Source organism: Protopterus annectens, chromosome 13.part0, assembly GCF_019279795.1.
Source record: "Protopterus annectens isolate FY-2018-M chromosome 13.part0, PAN1.0, whole genome shotgun sequence".
Lineage (NCBI taxonomy): Eukaryota > Metazoa > Chordata > Ceratodontiformes > Protopteridae > Protopterus > Protopterus annectens.
Genome location: NC_056747.1, coordinates 572140511 through 572163010, shown reverse-complemented (window position 1 = coordinate 572163010; position 22500 = coordinate 572140511). Strand labels below are relative to the sequence as shown.

Below are 22500 nucleotides of genomic sequence, written 5' to 3'. Positions count from 1 at the left end.
AGTGTTTGGAAGAGAGGCACTTTCCCAGCAGCATAATGTTTCTGGGAATGTGAAAATGGCTGAATAATTTGCACATCGCAGAACTGACATGGAGGTCTGCTCCATATGAACTCAAACCATGAGGCTGCTGGGGTTATCCCTGCTACTGCAATTCCCTGCTGTGTAACCTTCATCCATGATCCATATTCAGAAAACAGACTGTGCAGTAAATTGCAGTGGTATGCTGTTTTCTGCTGTGCACCATGTAGTCTTGTAAAGCATAGCTTTTGTAACTGTGTGCCTTCCCTGGCTGGACGTCCTTCATCCATGTAATGCCACACCACAATGTGAAAAACTATTGATTTCTTTCTTAACGTAGTTTGCCATACTTTCATGAATGACTTAAAGAAATCCTTGTCTTACATTGTTTATTTAAAATGTTTTGATAGAAACATTCCTAATAGTTTATTATAGTTCATTTATGCTGTAATTTGTAAAGTTTTATTTCTGGTAACAAAGTTTATCTCATAAAATGGGAAGAATCTAAGTATGGTATGGATAGATTACAATTTTACAGCATTCCACATTCATGGATAAAGGAGTGCTTAAAGTTGCATACGATGCATCTTGTATTGATCGGCTGCATTACAGTGACCATGAAACAGTGGCAAACAACTTTGCAGCTAGGCCATGGTAAAGGGAAAATTATTATCCCAGGGATAAAAATTCAGAGGGGGATATTCCAGGGTGATTCTTTGTCACTGCTGTTCTTTTGTCTTGCCCTTATCCCATTAAGCTGTCTAATACAGATTAGGTCATGGTTACAATTTGTCTCCCAGAAAACAACAAAGTGTAAAAACTTCTTATCTTCTTTTTGTGGACGATTTAAAACTGTTTAGTTTAGTTTTAGGTTAGTTTAGCTTAGTTTAGTTATTTATTTATTTGTGTTTGTTTTCCTTGGGTAAAGCACTGATCTCCATGGGCCTTTTTCAGACTCATCCCAGGAGCGGTGTCTGCTCATTAGATGAGAAGATCAAAGCACAATTGAAAGTGGTCATATCTTTCTCCGATGATGCAAGAATGCCATGCAGTCTTAATAAATGTGCAAAAGCAACTTTTTAAAAAAGAAAGCTGCAGCAAAAAAGAAAATATCAGTCTGAGACAAAAATGTATATAAAGGAACTTGAGCAGGAGGGAGTGTATAAATATTTGGGAATTGATGAAGAATTGACAATAAAACATGAACAACTATGTTCTAAAATACTCTTTACTGAGTTTTGAGTAGGAAAATTAATACTGAAAACAACCCTGACATCTAGGAACATAGTCCAAGCTGTGAACTAATTTGCTGTTCCTGTTCTAACTTACAGTTTTGGGGTGACTGGGCCCAAAGATATTAGATCAGTTGGACAGGAAAACAAAAAACAATGCTTCACACTTTTTTCAAATGATATACAAAAAAACAAGATTATATATTCCTTGTTCTGAAGGGGGTATGGGTCTCCTTGAAATTGATTACATGTATAGGTCTGCAGTCATAGGACTACATACATACCTGCTGACCTCACCAGATCCAAACTTAGTGAAAGTTTTTAAAACATGAAGAGAATAAGTCTTAAGATGACTTCCTTCCTTAGTTTTGCAGAAGCATATCGATGTCGAGTGGGAATGGAGATCAAACCAAAAGTAGATAAAAATCAGGTAGCATCTGAATGTCCAAAAAAAAAAGAAAGACTATAAGGAGAAGGATCAGATGAGAAGGCAAGAAATGTGGAAAAGGCATAAGTGTAGTTGCAAGTAAAGAAAACTCTTAGAACAACCTCATGCTAATTGAGATCTGATGCAGGAATGGTTAAGAAGTGGTGAACCAAAAGGTGAAGGTTAATATTGGTGGCCCAGGATAGTGGACTTGCATACATGTTTGTTTACAAAGTCCATTGAACGTGTGGGAGAAACAGACAAATGCAGGTTCTGTAAAACAGAACTGGAAACAGTTGCACATCATATTGCTGAGTGTGATACACTAGTGGCAGAGGGCCTGTATACTGAAAGGCCTAATATTGTAGCAAGACTGTTGCATTGGGAATTGTGCAAACATTACAATATTTGAAGTAGATGAGAAGCATTGGAAACATGAGCCACGAAGCATTATAGAAAATGATGACGCCTACATCACATGGGTTCATCCATTACCAACAGTTCAAAAAGAAGACGCGAGAAAAAAGACAAAAGTAGCATTGATCAATAAAATTACTACACCCAATGATTACAGTGTCTTACGTATGAGAAACTCAGTCATAAAATACCACGGTTTACAGGTAGAAATGAGGGCAATGTGGAAGAAGAAGGATACCCAGAGAGCTTCAGTAGTAGTAGGAGCAATGGGTCTCGTAGAAAAGAATTCACAAAGTAGTATTTAGATATGTAACTGTATGAATTGCAAAAAGTCAATTCTGGGCACATTGCAGCTGTTGCTAAGAGCACGTTTGATTAATATCAAAGGTTGAAATAATACTAAATTCACAAACTTTAAACATACTTGACTTTGGAATGGATTCCATTCCTGTCATGGTATTAGAAACCCAAAATACTTGGAGAAATTAAATTATAGGAGATGCCATCAACAGAAGAAAAGGAACGAAAAACCTCCAGTATTCACTTCACGGTTTATATTCAGGTACAGGGTAACAGATCCCAAACAGTGCCCACGCTGATGATAACGCCAACTCTCTCACAGACTTCAATACTTGTTAAGTATCCATATATTAGTGCATATATTTAACAAATAATTATATAATTATATAATTATATAATATATAAATAAGCAACAACACAAACAATACATTCCATTATCATTTTTCGAGATTAGAGATTGTTGCCTACCCCCTCCTTCCGAATCAAAATCAAATATTCAAATTGATAACAGCCCAGATGTAAACCCAAAAGCAACAACACTAACCAATTAATTTAGGAGGAAACGACTTGCAACTCTCCTCTTGACCCTTCCTTACTTTGTTTTCTTGTTTTTTTTCAGCTCAAGAGCAGACGAACGAGAGAAAACACAATCAAAAAACAAAAAAAAGAAAAAAAAAAAACAACGAGGAGATATAACAGAAGAAAGAAAAACATAGAGAATAATGTACTATGCTATGAAGAAAAATATTATTTACAAGTAAAAAGGTAGCAATGGGCACACCCCTGTGCCAAATGCCAATCCAATCATGGCATACTGGGAGGAAACCTACCTGCTGAATACATGACATTTTAAAAATTACATCAAATACTATGGCGTTTTGTAGATGTGATGTGTGTTTTTTGTGGGGGATATAAGGAAAGAGACTTATAACTTATAAAATAACTGGAGGGAATTGATTTTTATTTTTTTTTTTTTTTTGAACTTTCTCTAAAGAAAATATGCAGATTAATTTAGATGTTAACATTACTATATATAGATGGTATATCCAGACAGCTGTATAGGAAGAAAACTGGAAAAAAACAACTACATGCATGGACAGGATGCATAGACATAATATCATAATCAGTCAAATAAAGAGTCAGACATTCAGTTCAGAGTCTTAACAAAAAAACATAATTATAAACTACAGCAGGATATGTTAAAAGAAAAAGAAAATTTTTTGAAAGTTAAAATAAGAACAAAGAAATTTTTGACTTTGACTGACTTCTTAGGCTCCTCCAAAGGGAAAGGATTCTTAAAAGACATGATTGCTTGAAAAAAAAAATACTAATAAGAGAGATACTAATAGTAATAGAATAAGAAACAAGATATAAAAATTAACAAATGGTAAAAACCAGACATACACATACACACACATAACAACACACAGCATAATAAAAATGAAAACAAAAATAAAACAAACAAATGAAAATGAAAATATGAGGGTCTTGTTGATGGCGACCAAAATAAAATTATAATATGAAGTCCAGAATTAAGATATTATGCTATAGAAATAATGAAAAAAGTATACTCCTTCCAGAAAATAGATAGTTAATGCACAATCACTGCAATCAATGCACCTATATTTTGCAAGCAAGGCCCATTATACATCCATCCACAGGTTGGGTTTATATCCAAATTTCCAAATTCTATGCTGACTGTAAATCTTAAATATCAATATATTTAGCACAATGCCAAGCAATGTTATAAGAAACATTAAAAGAAAATAAACCAATAGAATTAGGCAAGAAATAAAGAATTAATAAAGATGCTAACAAAAAAAAAAGACCAATATTGACAATGAAAAATATCAGTATTGGAGTAGAGTAAAAGAATTAACACAAAGAAGTAATAAGAAAAGGGATAAAAAAAAAAAGAATTAATAGGGAAGGGATAAGAAATGAATATATTAAATCATCATAGAAAATAGATGGATTATTAGGACTAAAACCATCAAGGATATGGCCTGACAGTCAAAAGTGTCCCTAAATTAGTTCATTTATGCCATATAATAATTTATTATACAATTATATATATATATATAGGAGATGCAAGCACATCTTTAAGATCTACTCACTCAGTACCTACTAATCAGAATCCACATTGAGATCTGGAAAGATGGAACTACACTGTATGGCTTTTACTACTGAGCTGCTGATAATGGAGAATGCCATGTCTCAGGATGGAGGATGGTCATTGCTCCAAATCATCATGGTGCTATGTTTTCATGAATTGTTGTTTATCTAAAGCTAGTTACCTGTATGAGGATATCGTATATGAAGAGGTCATTTATTGGTAACAGTAGGGTTAACACCAGCAAGATTGGTTGCAGATAAAAGCTTTTAGAGGCTGCTGTGTCTGTCTATCTATCCTGTACTGCACTGTGTAGATCTTCATCTCCAGATCTCTCTCTTGCCAAACTGAAAAATGTCCCCAGGCTATTTTTTTTTTATTCAACAGAATTATTTCTGCTAAATTGAGTGTATGTCTTTATCATTTTTAGAACTGCTTGTTTTATTTATAATTGCAGTCTTCACTATTATAACCTTTATTAAGTTAATTGATTTTAGAGTTTTTTCTCATGCTTTCAGCCTTCACCTTAGGTCTTGTTAGTCAGGACTTTCTGATTAGCTGTTTCTTAACATTTAACCTTTAACACCTAGTTTTAAGAAGTTACACTTTATCCCTTGACTTTAAAAAAAAAAACCTTCTCTGTTGTTTTTGCTAGGGGTATCCGGCACTTTCAGTCATCATAGCTCATGCATTTAAAAAGTGCAGAGTCTGGTTGTGTGGAGCAGACGTAGAGGGATGGAGATCTGATTGTGAGCTAGGTGATGGGGGATCAATTAGCAGTTCTGGTCGTGGAGAAGCTTGATGGGGAGGGAAAGGAATGAAGTGGAATGACCCGCTTGCCTTCCCAATGGAGGTGGGGTGGGTGGCATGTACTTTGAGGATACATGAGGTGGTGTGATCTCCTGGTTGGAGACCAGAGAGACCACTCATGCTTCAGGAGATGGAGTAAGGCTGTTTGGAGAAAACACTCTTTGCAAAAGTGACACTGGACTTCCTTTGTTGTCAAGTTTCGCCATGGTACTTTACCAAATATGTGCGTGAGAGTTGGAACATAAAATGAAAACCATCTCAAATCACCCTTATGGGTGTGTGAATGATGGCCCCTTCTCAGTCAGCCCTTGTCCTGGTAATGGCAGGGAGGGGCTGATGCTTCACAAATACCAGGGGTAAAGTGAGCAAACATCAGTGGTACTGTTGGTACCAGTACTAGGGTCAACATATCACTGCTTCTTTTGATGCCAAACTCGAGGTTGAAGCAGGAAATGAGTCCAGCCTTGCAGTTGCTGGTGTTGAGTATTCAGTTGATGATTACCACTGCTCTGGTATTCACAAGCACCCCTGCAATGTCTAGTGCTTGTCAGCGATGTCTGTTGTAGCCAGTCAAATCAAGACCAGTCCAGCAATCAGACCTATCTCTTCAGAATCCTATGGCTGCCCCACTGAGCATACAGCAACACAAAGGCTGCCATGGTCACTGTCAATGTTCCTTTATGATGTCATTGCCCCAAAGTTTTTCATCTTCCTCTTTGTACTCGCCATCTTCAAGGGTCACTAGAAAGACCTTGAGGAAGAGAAAGCACATTGTTTTTCCTGTAGAGTCTTGCACACTAGATGCTGACGATGAAGTGGGTGCTGATTTCCCATCATTATCCTTGATTATTCAAAATTCAAAGAGATGTTAGAGATGATGTGGCAATGGAGGGATGACCCAGGAACCCCCACTTTTCTTTTTCTCCAATGAGAACACAGCAGAAGATCTTCTGGTCCATCCAGCAATAACTATGGGTGCTCCTTTTGTCAGTGATATGTTAAATGTGGCTACCAGTGCAGCATAAAAAATTTTCCAAGGAAATCAGGGATTCTCCAGTTGCATAAGGATTGGAGATTTTTGGCTTGCAATTCGTAACACAAAACTCCTCAAAACTCTTTGGTTTGCCCCCCTAATAAGGTGTTAGGGCTGTGGGCAACCTCAGGAAGTGTGTTTTTTGCATCCACAACATTTTCTTCTCTCTGTGGGCCAAAATACTTATTACACATGATTCATTGTTCATGTTATATCACATATAACATATTACACATGATTCATGTTCATGTTATATCACTGTGGAACCTTTTGATAACAGTGGCATGTAACTTTATGGAGGGTGTATCTCAGTCTGCTGGATCTCGTATCACTGTGTGCTGGCATGCCTGACTTAGATTCACAGATATTGCTAGGGGCCCAAAGGCATTTATGAGCTGTCTTTTTCAGGGCCCTATCTCTTTGGCTCTGAGGTGAAGTTAGAGTTGTGGAATATGTTCACCGTTAATAACACTGTTTCTCAAAGCTGCAAATGAGTCCACATCAGATGTGGTTTTAGTGCAGAGAATATCCGATTAAAAAGCAGTTTGGAAGAATCCATAATTTTCAGGGTAAGTTTCAGAAAAATCATCATTTGGGGGGGTGGATGATCCTAACAACAGCAGGGTGTCTGCAGTCCACTTTTACATGGGCAGCAGCAGGATCCTTGAGGTAACTATGATGTGTCCCTTCCTTGCTTCATGTCTGTCCATCACCAGAGATATGTGAATAACAACAGTAATATCCAGGGGTATATAGTCCTGCCTTATATCCCGCACATCCCAGTCATTAATCTTGTCCAATGTCCCACACAAGAGCAAGAAGAAAAGTCCCACACCTTGAAAAGAGGTAGCCAAAGTGTCTAGGCAGACCAAAAGGGATAAGTATGACTGTAGATCTTTCTTTTCTATGGCACTAAAAAAAAAGTCCTCAGAGCCATTCCAGACTTAAGTAGCCCAAATAACTTTTATTCTGAAGTAAACCTTTTAGATGGTCATGGTGTAGTCCATCATTCCATGCTTATCTGAAGGATGCTAGATGTGCTGTCTGGACTTCTAGGATTCTGAACTCCATATCAAGACAGCCAAAGAGCCCTTCAGGTATCATTATGTCTGGATAGGAGCAAGTCTCTATCAATTCAGGACTCTCCCATTTGGTGTGTGTCTACTGTGGCAGCAAACCAGAGGCTGCAAGGGGCCCACACCATTTCCTACTTTGATGACTGGCTGCTAGCTGCTGCCTCTCTAGCCATCCTGGTCTTGATTTGGGAGGCTCTGGTCAGCTTGTTTTAGTTCTTAAGAATAGCAGTGAATCTTGCAAAATGGCAGCTACTCATGGTCATAAAATTCAGCCTAGATAAAGTAAAGCGCTGAGTCTGTCTCCCCCTGGACAAGTTTCAGCCTTTCCATCCCAAGGTTTTCCATTTCATAGAGTATGAAGCAGCCACTACCCACCTCTGCATTAGAACCTTGAGCTTAATGACAACAGGAATACTCATGATACTGTTTGCTGGACACCACATGAGAGTTTTACAGTTTGACTTTTCTGGTCACAGTATCAGCTCTAGTGTCAAGTTCAAAATTTCCAGAGTTTGCAAGTCACTTCTACAGTGGTGACTGTTTTTCCAATCTGATGCAAGTTAATCCATTCTAAATTCCCTTTTCATTAGTGATTTTGGGCAGTCACCATGGATGTTTCTTTCCTGTTTCTTTTTTTGCTACTGCTTTTGTAGCCTTATTTTTCCATATTTTCATTGGTTAATTTTTAATTGGTTCTTAACTGGTATTGTTTTTGTTATGCAAGTTCCTCAGTTTATGCTTTCTGTAATCTTGCCTCTGATAACTGAGGCGTGTAAATTTTTAGTGAAGTCGTTTTAATTTTTTTTTAAATAATTGATGATGTTTGGTATAGCATCTGGTACATCATCCAGTGTAGACATTCCACGTATTTGAAGGAGTTTCATGCAGAGTTGCTTCACAGAGAGCTTATGATGGAGTTCTTTTAATGGAGAAATGAGTTCCATTGTAGTAGACGAACTAAGTGAAGGCAAACGGAATTCTTTCTTTAAAAAACACAAAAATGAGAACATGAGGCCACTTTAATAATAATATGGTTCCGGGAGTTATGCCACCCATTTGAAAAACTGCTTTCTGAGTAAACTAGCATTAGTTATAACATTCCTACTTTATGTAACTCCCAGGGGTTTAAGAAGTTTTAAAACCCTTTCATTATTATTGATAATGAAGATGAATGTGATTGTCACTTCAAAACAAAGATGGGCAGAAACTGCTCATAAATTTGCTTTGGAGTGGGCAGTTTCTTTTTTAAAAAGCCGTACCTTCAGATAAAAAATAATTGCTGACAACAGCAGTACTACAGAATACTTTTGGCTATTGGCTAATGCTAACTTGACAGATATACTTTTCAACAGTAAAATAAGTGATCTTAGAAATGAGACACAGAAACTGAGTTTGACATACTTTTAAATGTGAGTTCACTTGTTCTTTTCAGTTTAAATGTTGTTAAAACCTGTTTAAATGTATATGTTCTGTGAGAAACTGCGTTTAATTTACTTTCTTGAGACCGTATTGAAGTGCTTTTTAGTGTGTTTTGTTACTGAGCACGTGCAAGATCATTGCCATTTTCTGTAGTCAGTCAGTGTGAGTGTAAGTTTGAATGGAGATGCACATGTGAGCGTGTTAGAAGTAACAAGTCAGTCAGTAAGCATATGAAGTATATGTACAAGTTATAGCTCCTGATGTGTGTATGTATAATAAACGACTTGAACGCATTCCCAGCCTCAGTTTTCCATTTGAATACATGAGGCAAGAAACGTAAACTACTGGTGCCACTGTCTGTCCTTCAAGCCACAAGAAAGAAAAACTTCTAAACCTTTGCCATCACAACAGGCTAGCAATTTGCCTCAGTTGCAGGGGAGTGTTTCTGCTGTGTCCAAAGCAGGTTCATCAGACCACTTATCTTTTTTCCCCAAATCCCTCTGATGTTGTGCATAAAGCCAGTATACACTGGGGGTTAGCCACATCATCTGTGGCTGCTGGTGGCAAGGGAGAGCCACTTTTGTCGGTTTTGGAAGAAGGGGCAGGGACAGGTGTCCCTGCTTAGCCAAAATGTTGTGCCCATCTGTGAGAAAGCTTTTGCTGCCATTAATAAACTTGTGTGCCCCAACTTTCTTGTCAAAAAGACACAGAAATTTAAATATTTATCTTCTCCTGCACCAGTTCCACTTAACAGGAGTAGTTTATTAGGTCTGGACAAGGGTCTTATACAGGCTATTGACCCTTATAAGGTGGTTTCTGGTAAAAGAAAAATGGATTTGTCTTTTGTCCTAAAAAGATTCAAGAAATTGAATCTGTAGAGGAAAGTAATGGGACAGATGTAGATTTGTATCCTCAGATTTCTGATTCAAATTCAGAGGAGAGCATGATATTTGAATCTCCCTGTGTAGGATTCTCTTTATTTGAGACTATTTACAGAATGTGCCAGGATTTTCAATGGGAGACTACACTGATGTGATGTTGTCAATCTTGCCTGTATTCTCACTGGTGGGACTTTGGGTCGGATCTGATCCATCAGATCTGTCTCGGCCATTGAAAAAGCTCAAGGCTCTCAGCTAAGCTCGTGGGCATTTTTCCCTACCCATAATGCAACTCCAACTCCCTAGCTACCTCAGATCTCGTTTGCCATGCAGTGAAGGAGGTTCTGAAAAGCTAGCTGTGGGCTAAGTGCTTTCTAAATTTATTATCGTACCTTTATCTTTTCTATCTGTTTAGCTAGATGTTCATCGTGTTACACTGCTGCAGTCATCACACTTGGGTTATCCTGCCGTCAGGCGGTCCCGCAGTCGGCCCGAGTTCCAAAGTCTTGGTCCGGCGTCATTTGCTGTCGCTTCTTCCCTGACTTCAGAGCACCAGGGGTATACAAGAGGCATCCGACGCCAATTTCCTCAGTCTTTCTTGCCGTGCTGTGCCCGAAGCAGAAGCAGTTCGCAAGTGCCGGTCGGCCGACTCCTGAGATTTTCAAATCAAATTTCAGACCGAAGTCTTCAATAAAGCTAAGTACCCCATTGGGGAACCTTTTCTTGCCTCAGTCTGATGTCAGAAAAAGTTAACAATTGCATTTCTTGTCGGAAGCAAATACCTCATAAGGACTTTCATTCTTACTGTATTCCTTGCCTAGGCCCAGACCACGATGTCACAGGTTGTCGGTTTTGTGCTAGGTTTAAGAAACGAACTATCAAACGTCGGTTCGATTTCGCCCGACATTACTTTGGTAGGAAATTTAATTATACCATGCCGTCAGAGCAACCGACGACCGGCATGCATAAAAAACGCAAGGATAAGGATAGGCAGCCTAGACTCAAACCAGACTCCGAGGCCTCAGCTGGACCTGTCGCTGGTTCTCCAGTTTTCAGTGAGGTGCCTACACAGCTCCTGACGACCGCTGAATTAGAACACCAGATGGCTTCTTATTCACAAGCGGAGAGTACTAGGCTGGCGCAGCCTTCTTCTTTAGGCCCTTCCGACTCCATAGCAGAAGGTAGCAGAAGGAGATTCCGGTGCAGTAGAAATGCCTTCGGTTGCAGAAGGTGTCTTCAGACTGACTACACTCACCATTAAATCTTATGCTAAGCTTAAAACTCCATTAAAAACTAAAAAGACTGTACATCAGTCTCCAGCACAAGGCCCTGTGCCTAAGAAACAAATGCTTAAGATGGCTGAAGATTTAATTACCCTAATCAGGGGTTCCCATCCCTATCCTGAAAAAAGGCCAAATCAAGAGGAGGATTATGCTTCCTCTGACCAGGTTTCAATTTCCTCAGATTCTTCTGAGGAACAGAATACTCGTTTCCCCCTTATGAAGATTCTGATGCTGAAGAGTCTATTCCCTCAGCATCTCCTCCAGAAGACTACTCCTTTGGGGAAACTTTACATACCATGAGGGAACATTTTCACTTGGAAGGCCAGGATTATTCTGATTCTAAGAAAAGGCTCCGAGAGTTCCTTTTACTTCCCCAGCACAGACCACTTGCTATCCCTCCTGCGTTAGACATTGTGGATGATGTTTACCTAGAATCTAGTCTTAACCCAGACTCTCTACCTCCTGCTCCAGCCAAACCAGCCAGATACTACAGAGTCCCTGACTCACACAAATTCCTATATAAAAGCCCTGTTGCTGACCCAGAAACAATTTCACAGGGTCCCAAAGGGGTTAAGGCCTCTATTGCTAAAAATCCTGCACTCTCTGAAAGGGATTCCAGAGCACTAGATAGATGGGGAAAGAAGGTATACACCTCAGCTACTCTAGCTATGAGAACCTTAAATTGCCAGTTTCACATGCTAAAATATCAGCAATTCCTAATGTCTCGATTAAAACAAAAAATGAGCACACATTCAGAGCAGCCTGATTTCAAGGAAATGCAGGATCTGTTACATGCAGCTGAACAGGTGAGCAAACATACTTTACAATGTGGATTTGATTCATTGGAGGCTTCCTGTAGAGCAGCAGTGACTGGGTCTGTCATACGTAGATATGCTTGGCTAAAAGAACAAACCCTGCCTGATCATGTTAAAGCAAAGTTATTGGATGCACCTTTACAGCAGGATGTTTTATTTGGTGTAAAGGCAGAGGAGGTTTTAAAGAAAATGGAGGATAAGGCAAAATCTATGCAGACGGTCAAGGATTTTTTACAGGTTCAACCCCCTCGGTTCAGCAGAAATTGGCCAACAAAAACTGGTCCTTTCTAGCATCTGACAGACCACAGAGGGGCAAATACAGACGCCCAAGGGGCAGAGGTCAGTCACAAGGCCCTTACAAACCTCGTCAATGGGGTTCCGCTACCCAGAAAGGAGGAGAAGACAGGCCCCAAGCTAACAGAAGACAAACACAATGACTTAACCTTCAGACTACCAAGCAAATCTCTCTTGGCAGCTCCCTTGGGAGGAAAATTATCACTTTTTGCAGACAACTGGCACATAATTACAAAAGACAAATGGGTCCTAAACATTGTTTCACAAGGATACAGATTCCACTTTCACACCTTGCCAAGGATAAAAGGAATGCCAAACCTGCCACCAAATCAATGGGCGGAGGCACAAAAACAAATGACAGCGCTCATGGACATGAGAGCCATTCAACGGGTACCTACACAGGAGCAAGGACAAGGATTTTACTCAAGACTCTTTCTAGTCCCCAGAAAGGACAAAGCCTGGAGACCCATTCTGGACCTTTCAACTCTAAATACCTATCTCCAAGTACCCAAATTCAAGATGCTAACACTACAGCAGCTTCTTCCCATGCTGGGCAAGAAGGCTTGGCTAGTAATGTTGGATCTCAAGGAGGCATACCTGCATGTCCCTATCAGACAAAATTGCAGAAGATACCTCCATTTCATTGCAGGTTCAACTCATTATCAATTCTCTGCACTGCCCTTTGGCTTATCTACTGTGCCCAGGGTCTTCACAAAATGCCTGGCACCAGTAATTGCATACTGCAGACAAAGAGGAATTCAAATATACCCATACCTGGACGACTGCCTTATTCAAGCAGAAAGGAAGGACATTCTTTTAAAGCATCTGGCATTTGTCAAACACCATTTAAGTTGCCTAGGGTACACAGTAAACGAAAAGAAATCAAAACTAGTGCCCTCACAGAACATAACATTCTTGGGTGCCAGCTTGAATACAACGGCCCAGAAGGCTTATCTCACGCCAGACAAGCAACAATAGCTGACTCAATATTTCAAAATGATGGCAACAAAGACCCAACTCCCTGCAAGAAAAATTCTGCAGGCCTTGAGATTCATGGCATCTTGCATACTCCTAATACCATTTGCAAAACTGCATATGAGGAAATTACAATGGTACCTGAAGAGCGTATGGACACAGCACAGCCAAAGCTTGGAAACAGTGATACCACTCATTCCCTGCCTTCAACAGGAGTTTCTATGGTGGGCACAGGCATGTCACCTCAACAAGGGTCAGCCTTTTACCTTGCCCACAGCCAGGCAAACTATAACAACAGATGCATCGGACTATGCCTGGGGAGCACACATGGCAGGACAGTGCATTCAGGGCAAATGGAGTACAAATGAAAGGCATCTGCATATCAATCAAAAAGAAATGCTAGCTGTACAGAATGCTCTAACAGCTTTCAAGGACCTCTTACATCCAGGACATCTCCTAATAAAGACGGACAATACCACAGTTATGTGGTACATAAACAAGCAAGGGGGCACACACTCCTACCCCCTATGCAGGCAAGCAATGACCTTGTGGAACACAGCACTGACTTACCAAGTTCAACTACAAGCACAATTCCTGCCAGGAAAGAAAAACACATTGGCAGACAACCTAAGCAGAAACATCATGGATCCCCACGAGTGGAAACTGGATCCACAAGTATTTCCAATGATAACTCAAAAATGGGGACGCCCAGACATAGATCTGTTTGCCAACCCCCAAAACTACCAACTTCAAAAATTTTGCACAAGGACATTCCACCCACTAGCTTGGAAGGTGGACTCCCTCTCATTCAGTTGGAAAACATTAACAGTGTATGCCTTTCCTCCACTGCCTCTTCTAGCAAAGGTGCTGCTGAAAGTCAGATTAGAGAGGCCACAAATGATACTCATTGCTCCAGACTGGCCACGCCAACACTGGTATCCAATACTAAGGAACATGGCCCACGGCCCACCATGGATTTTACCCCAAATTCCTCACCTGCTCACTCAGCAAAACAATCAGATTCTACACAGCCAGCTCAAGACTTTAAATCTGGCTGCATGGCAAATTACCTAAACAACCAGCCAACACCTCTATCTAAAGCTGTTATGGATGTCATTCTGGAGGCCAGGAGGCCCAGCACCAGGAAAGCCTATTCAGACAAATGGAAAAGATTTTACGCATGGAACCAGGCTAAAGGCCAAAATCCCCTTGTTCCAAACATTCCTCAGATTCTACAATACTTAACTGAGATGTTGCACAAAGGACTTTCTTTTTCATCTATTAAGATCCACGCCTCAGCGATTTCAGCTCACTACAACACGGATCCTCCTTTATTTTCACATCCACTCCTAAGACAGTGTCTCAGAGGGGCTAAGAACATAAGACCGCCCAGGAGAGCACCAAAACCAACTTGGGATCTCAACTTTGTTCTGGAAAAGCTTACACTACCAGCCGCCCTTTGAACCAGCTATTTCAGCAGAGTTAAAGTTTCTATCATGGAAAACTGTCCTGCCACTAGCAATAACTTCAGCTAGAAGAGTCTCAGAGCTACAGGCCCTAATGGCAGTGGAGCCTTTCCTCATTTTTCATCAAGACAGAGTCGCTTTATGGACTAACCCTTCCTTTATGCCAAAGGTGGTATCCAGTGTGGCCCTAAACCAAACCATTCATTTGCCCACCTTTTTCCCAAATCCCCAGAACAAAGGAGAAAGACTCCTGCACTCTTTGGACATTCACAGGCAATTACGTTACTACTTGGATAAAACTAAGGCTTTCAGAAAATCTGACCAGCTCTTTGTATCCTATGCTACAGGATCACAAGGAAAAGCTATCTCAAAACAGACCATTTCAAAATGGATAGGGCATTGCATGCATTTCTGTTACACACATCATGGGAAACCGGTACCTGCTACCATTAGGTCCCACTCCACCAGGGCTACAGCTACATCAACAGCCTTTCTCAGGGGGGTACCAACCAAGGATATTTTGGAAGCTGCAACTTGGAGTTCAGTGCATATCTTCACCAAGCACTATCACTTGCCTCTATACTCTAAGACTAGAGCTGGTTTTGCCACTGCAGTTGTGCAGGGCCTACTAGCTTCTCCAAACCCTGTTTAACTCCACCACCCATCCTTAGCTTTGGGATTCAACCCAAGTGTGATGACTGCAGCAGTGTAACAAGATGAACATAGTACAGTTTTGTACCTACCATAAATGTAGATGTTCGAGTGTTCACACTGCTGCAGTCCAGGTTACCCTCCCTCCATCCCCTCTGAACTACCTGAACTTTTCTATACCTTACTATCTGATACAACCTTTGTGGTGTATTTGCTTATAACTGAAGGTATTATGTGTATTTTCTGTACATGTTTCATTGGCAATATGTATTCCCCACCTACTAGGGGGCACCTGACATCTGGGGCAAGAAAAACTGAAGAAAATGGCGTTGGATGCCTCTTATATACCCCCTGGCACTCTGACATCAGGGAAGAAGCGACAGCAACTGACGCCGGACCAAGACTTTGGAACTCTGGCCGACTGTGGGACCACCTGATGGCAGGATAACCCAAGTGTGATGACTGCAGCAGTGTGAACACTTGAACATCTACATTTATGGTAGGTACAAAACTGTACTTTTTACTGTTCGTTAGTTATTTCCGTTAGTATTTAGTTTGCTTTAGAGTTCCTTTCCCTTTTTCTGTACCTTTTAATAGTGTGAGTTTTCCCTACCCCTGCTATCACCTGTTTAAGTTAGAGGGTGCATAACTGATGTCTGCTTAAGTTAGAGGATGTTCCTCTTTCCCCTTTTTCCCTTTATCATCTGTTTTATTTAGAGGGCAGCCAAAAAAAACTGTCTTTTCTTGATCTCCACTGTTTCCCCATCTTTTAGCATGCTTGTGTGTGTGTGTGTGTGCCTGTGTATTTTCTTCTTGATTCCTCAATATGTCACAGAAACAGGAAGGGAAACCACTTGGTTTCAAAAAATGTAAAAAATGTGGGAAGAAAGTGCCCCTTAGTGATATGCACACTGTGAGTGTATTGCTTGGGGCCTCTTCATCTTCAAAGGTTGTGCTCCATATGCCACAGCTTCAATCAGAGAGTGCTTATGGAGCACAAAAACAAAGTTATCTTAAAGGGTCTATTAAAAACCCCGTTCTCTTAGGCTTTTTCACCGGAGTCCTCTTCAAAATCTGAGAAGTCCATAAAATCTGCATCTTCTGCTCCTGAATCCTCCTCTGAGTGTCTGTATTGGCTCTGGGACCTTCAGCTTCCTTGGCTCCGATATCTACCCTGAGCATTTCTCTCCAGTCGGAGCAGGGGACCTCTAAGAGCTGTCACTCTCAGGTCGGATCTTCAGAGCCGGTTCGGATCTCTCTAGATCCAGTTTTGCCTCTGGGAGCTTCGGCACAGGTGAGTTTGTCTCTTACCTCTGCTTTGGAACTTTTGTCTCCTGCATCGGAGATGCCTTCGGCTCCGACAACCTTTTTGTTGAGTCCGGAGAGTTCTTTGGAGCAGGGACAGACTGCTTTTGAAGTTATGAGTAGGGTTTTGACACCATCCCAGTCAAAGGCACAACCTTTATCTGATCTTCCTCCCAGTTCTGGACAGGGTCTTTGTCCTCGCACGTGACCCTTCCACAGCATTGCAGAGATCCTAGGCCTCAGGATATCCAGCAAGGGACTCCCCCTTCTTCTGAAACCTCACAAGAATACTCTACTGAGGAGGTCAGATGGAAGAGGACCTGCAAGAGGAAGCACATTGACTCCCCAGAGGAGTCTGTCGGCTTTACTCCACTCGGGTGACACTAGGTCGACCCTTTGTACTTCACCAACCATTAGCCACAGTGACCACAGATGGTTCTCAAATAGGGTGGAGGGGGGGGCATTATCTCTGAAAGACAGTCCAAGGCACTTGGCAGGATCACGAGGCCCATTTGCACATCAGTGTCCTAGAGATGAGAGAGATGCTTCTGGCATTGTAAGCATTCCAGGACTCTCTTCCTCTGGGAACTATTGCAATACAGGCAAACAACATGTCAGTGATATGGTACATAAACAAACAAGGAGGAACCAGATCTTACCCCCTTTGCTGGGAGGCCCTGAGAGTATGGCAGTGGGTGACCTCCTCCCAACGCTTTCTGATGGCAAGCAGACCCCGGGGAAATCCAACGTGATAGCAGACAGACTCAGCAGAGCAATTCTGATGCCTCACGAGTGGTCCCCAAAACAGGAAGTAGCGGAAAAGATTTTCTGCAAATGGGGCCACCCTTGCTGCGATCTTTTTGCCACATCCATGAATGCCAAATGCAGCAGCTACTTTGCCCTTATCCCCCCCCCCCGGGGGGAGTCACCAAGGGATGCACTTGTACACGATTGGCACTCAGGTCTCCTCTTCTCCTTTCCTCCCTTTCCATTGATACCCAGATTTCTTCAGAAAGCCACTTACTTGGCAAGGGATTTGATACTCATTGCCCCATACTGGCCTTAAATCTGGTTTTCCTTCCTGTGGCGTCATTTTCAGGAGGAGCCTTAGATTTTGGACCCAGTTCTGGAACTTCTGACTCATGCATCAGGAACACTCCATCCCCCTCTTCAATTCCTCAAGTTGATAGCTTGGCTGCCCGATTCCAGCCATATCCAGGCTCCCTAACCTTTCTTCTTCAGTAAAAAAATCCTTATTTCTTCCCATAAGGCTTCAATGAGAAAGATATATACAAGAAAACGGAAAAGATTTTCTTCATGGGCTTCAAATAATCAGATTGATCCTTTTTCTGCCCTAGTAGCTTCCATTCTAGAATTCTTGGCAAAACAATTCAGTGAAGGGGCAGCCACAGCTACTATTCCAGTTGAGTTAGCGGCAATATCCGATTTTCCATTTAGGTGAATCGGGCCTCAACATTATGTCTCACACACACTATGCAAAGCCTTTCTGAAAGGTAGCTTTTTTATTAAGACCACCTATTAGAGACCCTCTAGCACCATGGGACTTAAATTTTGTGTTATCCCATTTAGTTTTTCCCCCGTTTGAGCCAGCATCATCCTGTAAACTCAAATTTTTGTCTTGGAAAACCATTCTTTTGATAGCTATTACTTCTGCTAGAAGGGTGTCAGAGTTGCAAGCCTTTTCAATAAAGCCTCCTACATGATTTTCCACAGGGACCGAGTATCCTTACAAACAAACCCCTCCTTTTTACCCATAATTTGTTCAGAATCTAATTTAATCCAATCCATAGAGCTGCCAGTGTTTTCCCTAACTATGAGAATAAGGCAGAATACATGCTGCACCAACTAGATATACATAGACAATTATGCTTCTTCTTACATAGGACAAAGGACTTCAGAAAATCTGACCAACTATTTGTATCCTTTTCAGATTCAATGAAGGGTGCCCCAGTTTCTAAAGTGACACTTTCAAAATGGCTCTCAGATTGTATAACCTTCGTTTACAAATCTCAAAACAAAGATCTTTCCCATAAAATAAAAGGTCATTTTACAAGGGCAATTGCAACCTTTTCTGCCTTTCGGGATAGATTGCCCATTGATACCATCTGTGCTGCAGCAACATGGGTAAGAACATATACCTTTATCACTCATTACAAAGTTGATTTGGCCTCCAGGAATAGGGCCTCCTTTGGTTCCACAGTTCTGAAGAATATTCTCTCTTGAGCTACCCAAGAAAGATGGTGCTGGGGACTCTTGTCTCAACCTGCTAAGCCTTCATTCTTACATCTCATCCCCCTTCCCCCAGCCTTTTGCTCCTGGAAGACCGAGTTGATACAATTGGCCTTCTTGATTGCTCTATTAAGTATTAAGCTGTCCTTATTTTGGAATTACTTTGTACAGCTGCAAACAAGATCTGGGGAGCTCTCCTGGTGCATGATGGGATAGTGAATAGCTATTAGCTAGTGAAAAACCTCGAGCTGGTGTATAAGGCCGAGTCGGATCCGAGGATCGGATCTAAACCCAACCTGCTAAGAATGAAGGCGAGATGGACAACACACCTGGAACATGATGGTGAGTACATAACTTCTTTTTTCCTTTGTAAAGTTTTTTGAATGTAAAGCATAACATTGTTTTCTTTAGTGAATGGTTTGAGCTATTAAGTATAAAAAGAAATAATATTTGATCTTATGTATTTTCTTTGATTTGCAGTACCCAACCCTTGGTCATCCCTATGTGAGTTCTTTCCACAACCCATAATATAAAAAAGCACTTAAAATAAATTAAAAAAAAAGTTTTATTAATGAATGTATTCAAATGTTAGCATTGTAGCATACATTATATTGGTTATGACTATGGCGACATGCTTACCAATCCACCTCCCATGTAGTGCATGCCAAAAAAGAAAGAAAAGAAAAAAATTTCCACTGGCCAGTGGTTGCAAGTATTTCATAATTCTCTAGAAATGGAATTTGCATTTGTTCTGTGTATTGGAGAATTACTGTCACTTAAAGTGTATTTGGATAAAGAACAGAGCTGCCTGAATCCCAAAACTTTATGGTCTTAACATTTTTTTCTTTAAGTTTTTTCTCCCCAACTGCCTGCTGACCATCAGCTCCCCCACCCACCTGACCCACTGATTCCACTCTCACCACTGGCAAGAGCTGACTGAGAGGGGAGGTTAATCAGACTCAAGCTCATGACACATTCCCACTAATACGCTGCAGAAATTATCTTGCAGTGAGTGTCAATGAGGGCATGCCACTCACTTCCATAAATGACAGGAGCCAGTGCTTCCATGCAGTCTCGGATCAACACCGGGGTGTCTAGTACAGCAGAGAGCACCCTGTGCATGTGCCCCCACATCTTCTTTCCTTTAAAGAGTGGTGAGTTAATTATTGTCATGTCATTCCTCCTTTCCCCCTGCCCATATCACTTATTGAACTCAGGTTGCCTGGGTCATAATCAGGGCTTTATTTCTTTATCCCAACAGAGATTCTTTATGGTCGTAAACCTTAAAAATAGTGAAGTGAGATATTTCCCTGAAAGTTTTAAAAAACACACTCCCAGTACCATAAGTGTTTGAACTGGAAAGTAAAACAAACAAACACACACTACAAAAGGAACCACAACCAGGATATATAATTGAGAACTTTTGTCAGTTTAATAAAGACTTCTTTGAAGTTTGAAGAAACCTTGTAATAAACAAATGAAAGTGCACAAATATATCCCAGCTGTGTTTTTATTGTATTTTATTTATTTATTTTTTACTTTTCTTGAAGGTTCCACTACTGCATCTAGAATGCAAACTGCCCTCACTTGATCTTAGCTGAGGGGCTGAGAAGCAGTTGATTACAGAATGCAGCATTTGCACTGAAATGTACACAAAACAGTAAGCACTAGTCCACAAGCATCATACATACATAGGAGCAAAGTCATCCTTTTATATATATAGAAATGCTAGGTACATAGCACCTAAAAGTAGATTATATGATGCTAAGGGTCAAACAAATAACTGAAAAATACTTTTTTCTTCTAAAATGTCCCTGAAGTTCAGCAAACTGAAAAATCCAGTTTCATGCAGTTAGTAAAACAAATTCAGATAAATAGATTACAAACTGGTACCCTTCCTTGGAGTGTCACAATATTTTGTTTTATCTTTAGCTTATTTTTACATTTCACATTCCACATTTTAAATATACTTACATCTGATGTTGTCTTTTTAATTCTTCTTCATCAGTGGGTTTGGATCTGATCCTCTGATCCAACTTGGCCGCATAAACTTGAGTTTGGATCCAGCTCCTCCCTCTACCCATAATGCTCCATTCCATCTCCAACATCCTAGATTTCATTTGCTGCCATAGTGGTTAGTTGTAGGTACCACACTCGAGCTGTAAGTGATTTTTTTTTAGTCAAAAATTTTTGGATAGTTCTTGTATTTCTTTTTTCTCTTCCTGTTATACCCTGTTACTTCCTTTTTCCTCCCTCTTAACATTCACTGGGTGTTAGGAGTTATCATGGTTAGGAGTTAGTGTTTGTCTTGTCCTGTATCTTCTATTCGTGTACTTCAGTAGTGTCTATCAAATACCATTGTTGGTATATTTCCCTTACCTTTTTAGGTAGTTGTAACATACCATAGTTGGTAGTACTTGTATTTCTTTGGGTTGTTTCTTGTGTGGCTTACTCTGTTGTTGGTCTTCCCCCCCAAAAAAAAAAAAGTTTTGGCTTATAGAGTTGTCTGGTGGATTTGAATTTTTTCTGTAGTAGCTATGTCTGAGAAACCGATAGGTTTCATGAAATACACTTCTTGGGCCATAAGATCCCCAATTCAGATGTCTACAAGACGTGTGTTTATTGTTTAGGACCTGATTATTTCAGTGTAGCCTGTTCTGTATGCTGTACCTTTAATCCTAGAGCATTAGCTGACAGGCTCAATAAATTAATACTTGGAGGTCTTTTGCCCGCTTCATCTTTGACTTGACCACCCCACCAAATCAGTGAAGTCCGTTTCTTCAGAAACCAAACAGAGGTTTCCACCGAAATCTCCTCAAACTTTTTATTGGAGCCTTTGGAGAAGATCCTAAACCTGGGAGCCTTCGTTTGGGTCCTAAATGGCTTTCAGATCCTGCAGTATCAGCCTGATAGTAATTTCTCTGCTTCTTTCTACCGCCTCATCAGATCCCAAGCCCTTGGATCCGAGATCTGGCTCTGCCCAGAGGAACCGTACTCCAGAGTATACCATTAAGCCAGTATCTCCTTCCTCGCCAGCCCAACTCTTCTAGATTCTGAAGAAACACTCCATACCCTCACCCACAGTGTCTTAGGTTCATAGGCTGGTACTAGGCTATCGGCCCTAGGGCCTATACAAGTCAAGTCATAATAATTCCCTGGCTATTTCTTCCCACAATATTTACTTCCCTGGACCCCTGTCTAGCAGGGCGACTGACGTGATCCCCGGGGTGAATTTCCTTTCTCCCATCCAGTCATCAAGGTTCCTTTTGAAGAGGGCCAAAGAGGCGCTCTGCTTGACATGTATGGGCAGTCTATTCCAGAGTCTGAGGAGTCTCTGGGTCAGGAACCTATCCCTCCAGCATGTTTTGTTTATTGTGATGACAAGATTTAGATCCCTGGAGCGTGTGGCTCTGAGAGATTGGGATTTCTTTAAGTGTAGCATATCCAACAGCTCTGGGTTTGATATGGCCTTGTATGTTAAGCAGAGATTGCCTCGGAGTAGATGATATGCGACAGAGTATAGCTGGAGTTTAAGGCGATCAGCATAGGGCATCTTGCAAATGTCTTGAGAGGTACATACCAAATGGGGCATTGTATTTTGTAATGGGTCTAATGAGGGATGAGTACAGTGGGACAATGATCTCCTTTTTTCTGGATGAAAAGCCCTTAGTGATGAGGTGTGCCAAATAGAAGGATTTCCTGACTGTTGTGGCGATGTGGTTATTGAAGGTGAGACCA

General features: G+C 40.9%; 1 protein-coding gene across 2 annotated transcripts in view; it reads left to right on the top strand.

Annotated features, from left to right (window-relative positions):
• The window catches only part of GUSB (glucuronidase beta), an 875001-nt gene that overhangs the window by 219666 nt on the left and 632835 nt on the right, over positions 1–22500 (top strand). The gene's annotated exons all lie outside the window — the stretch shown is intronic.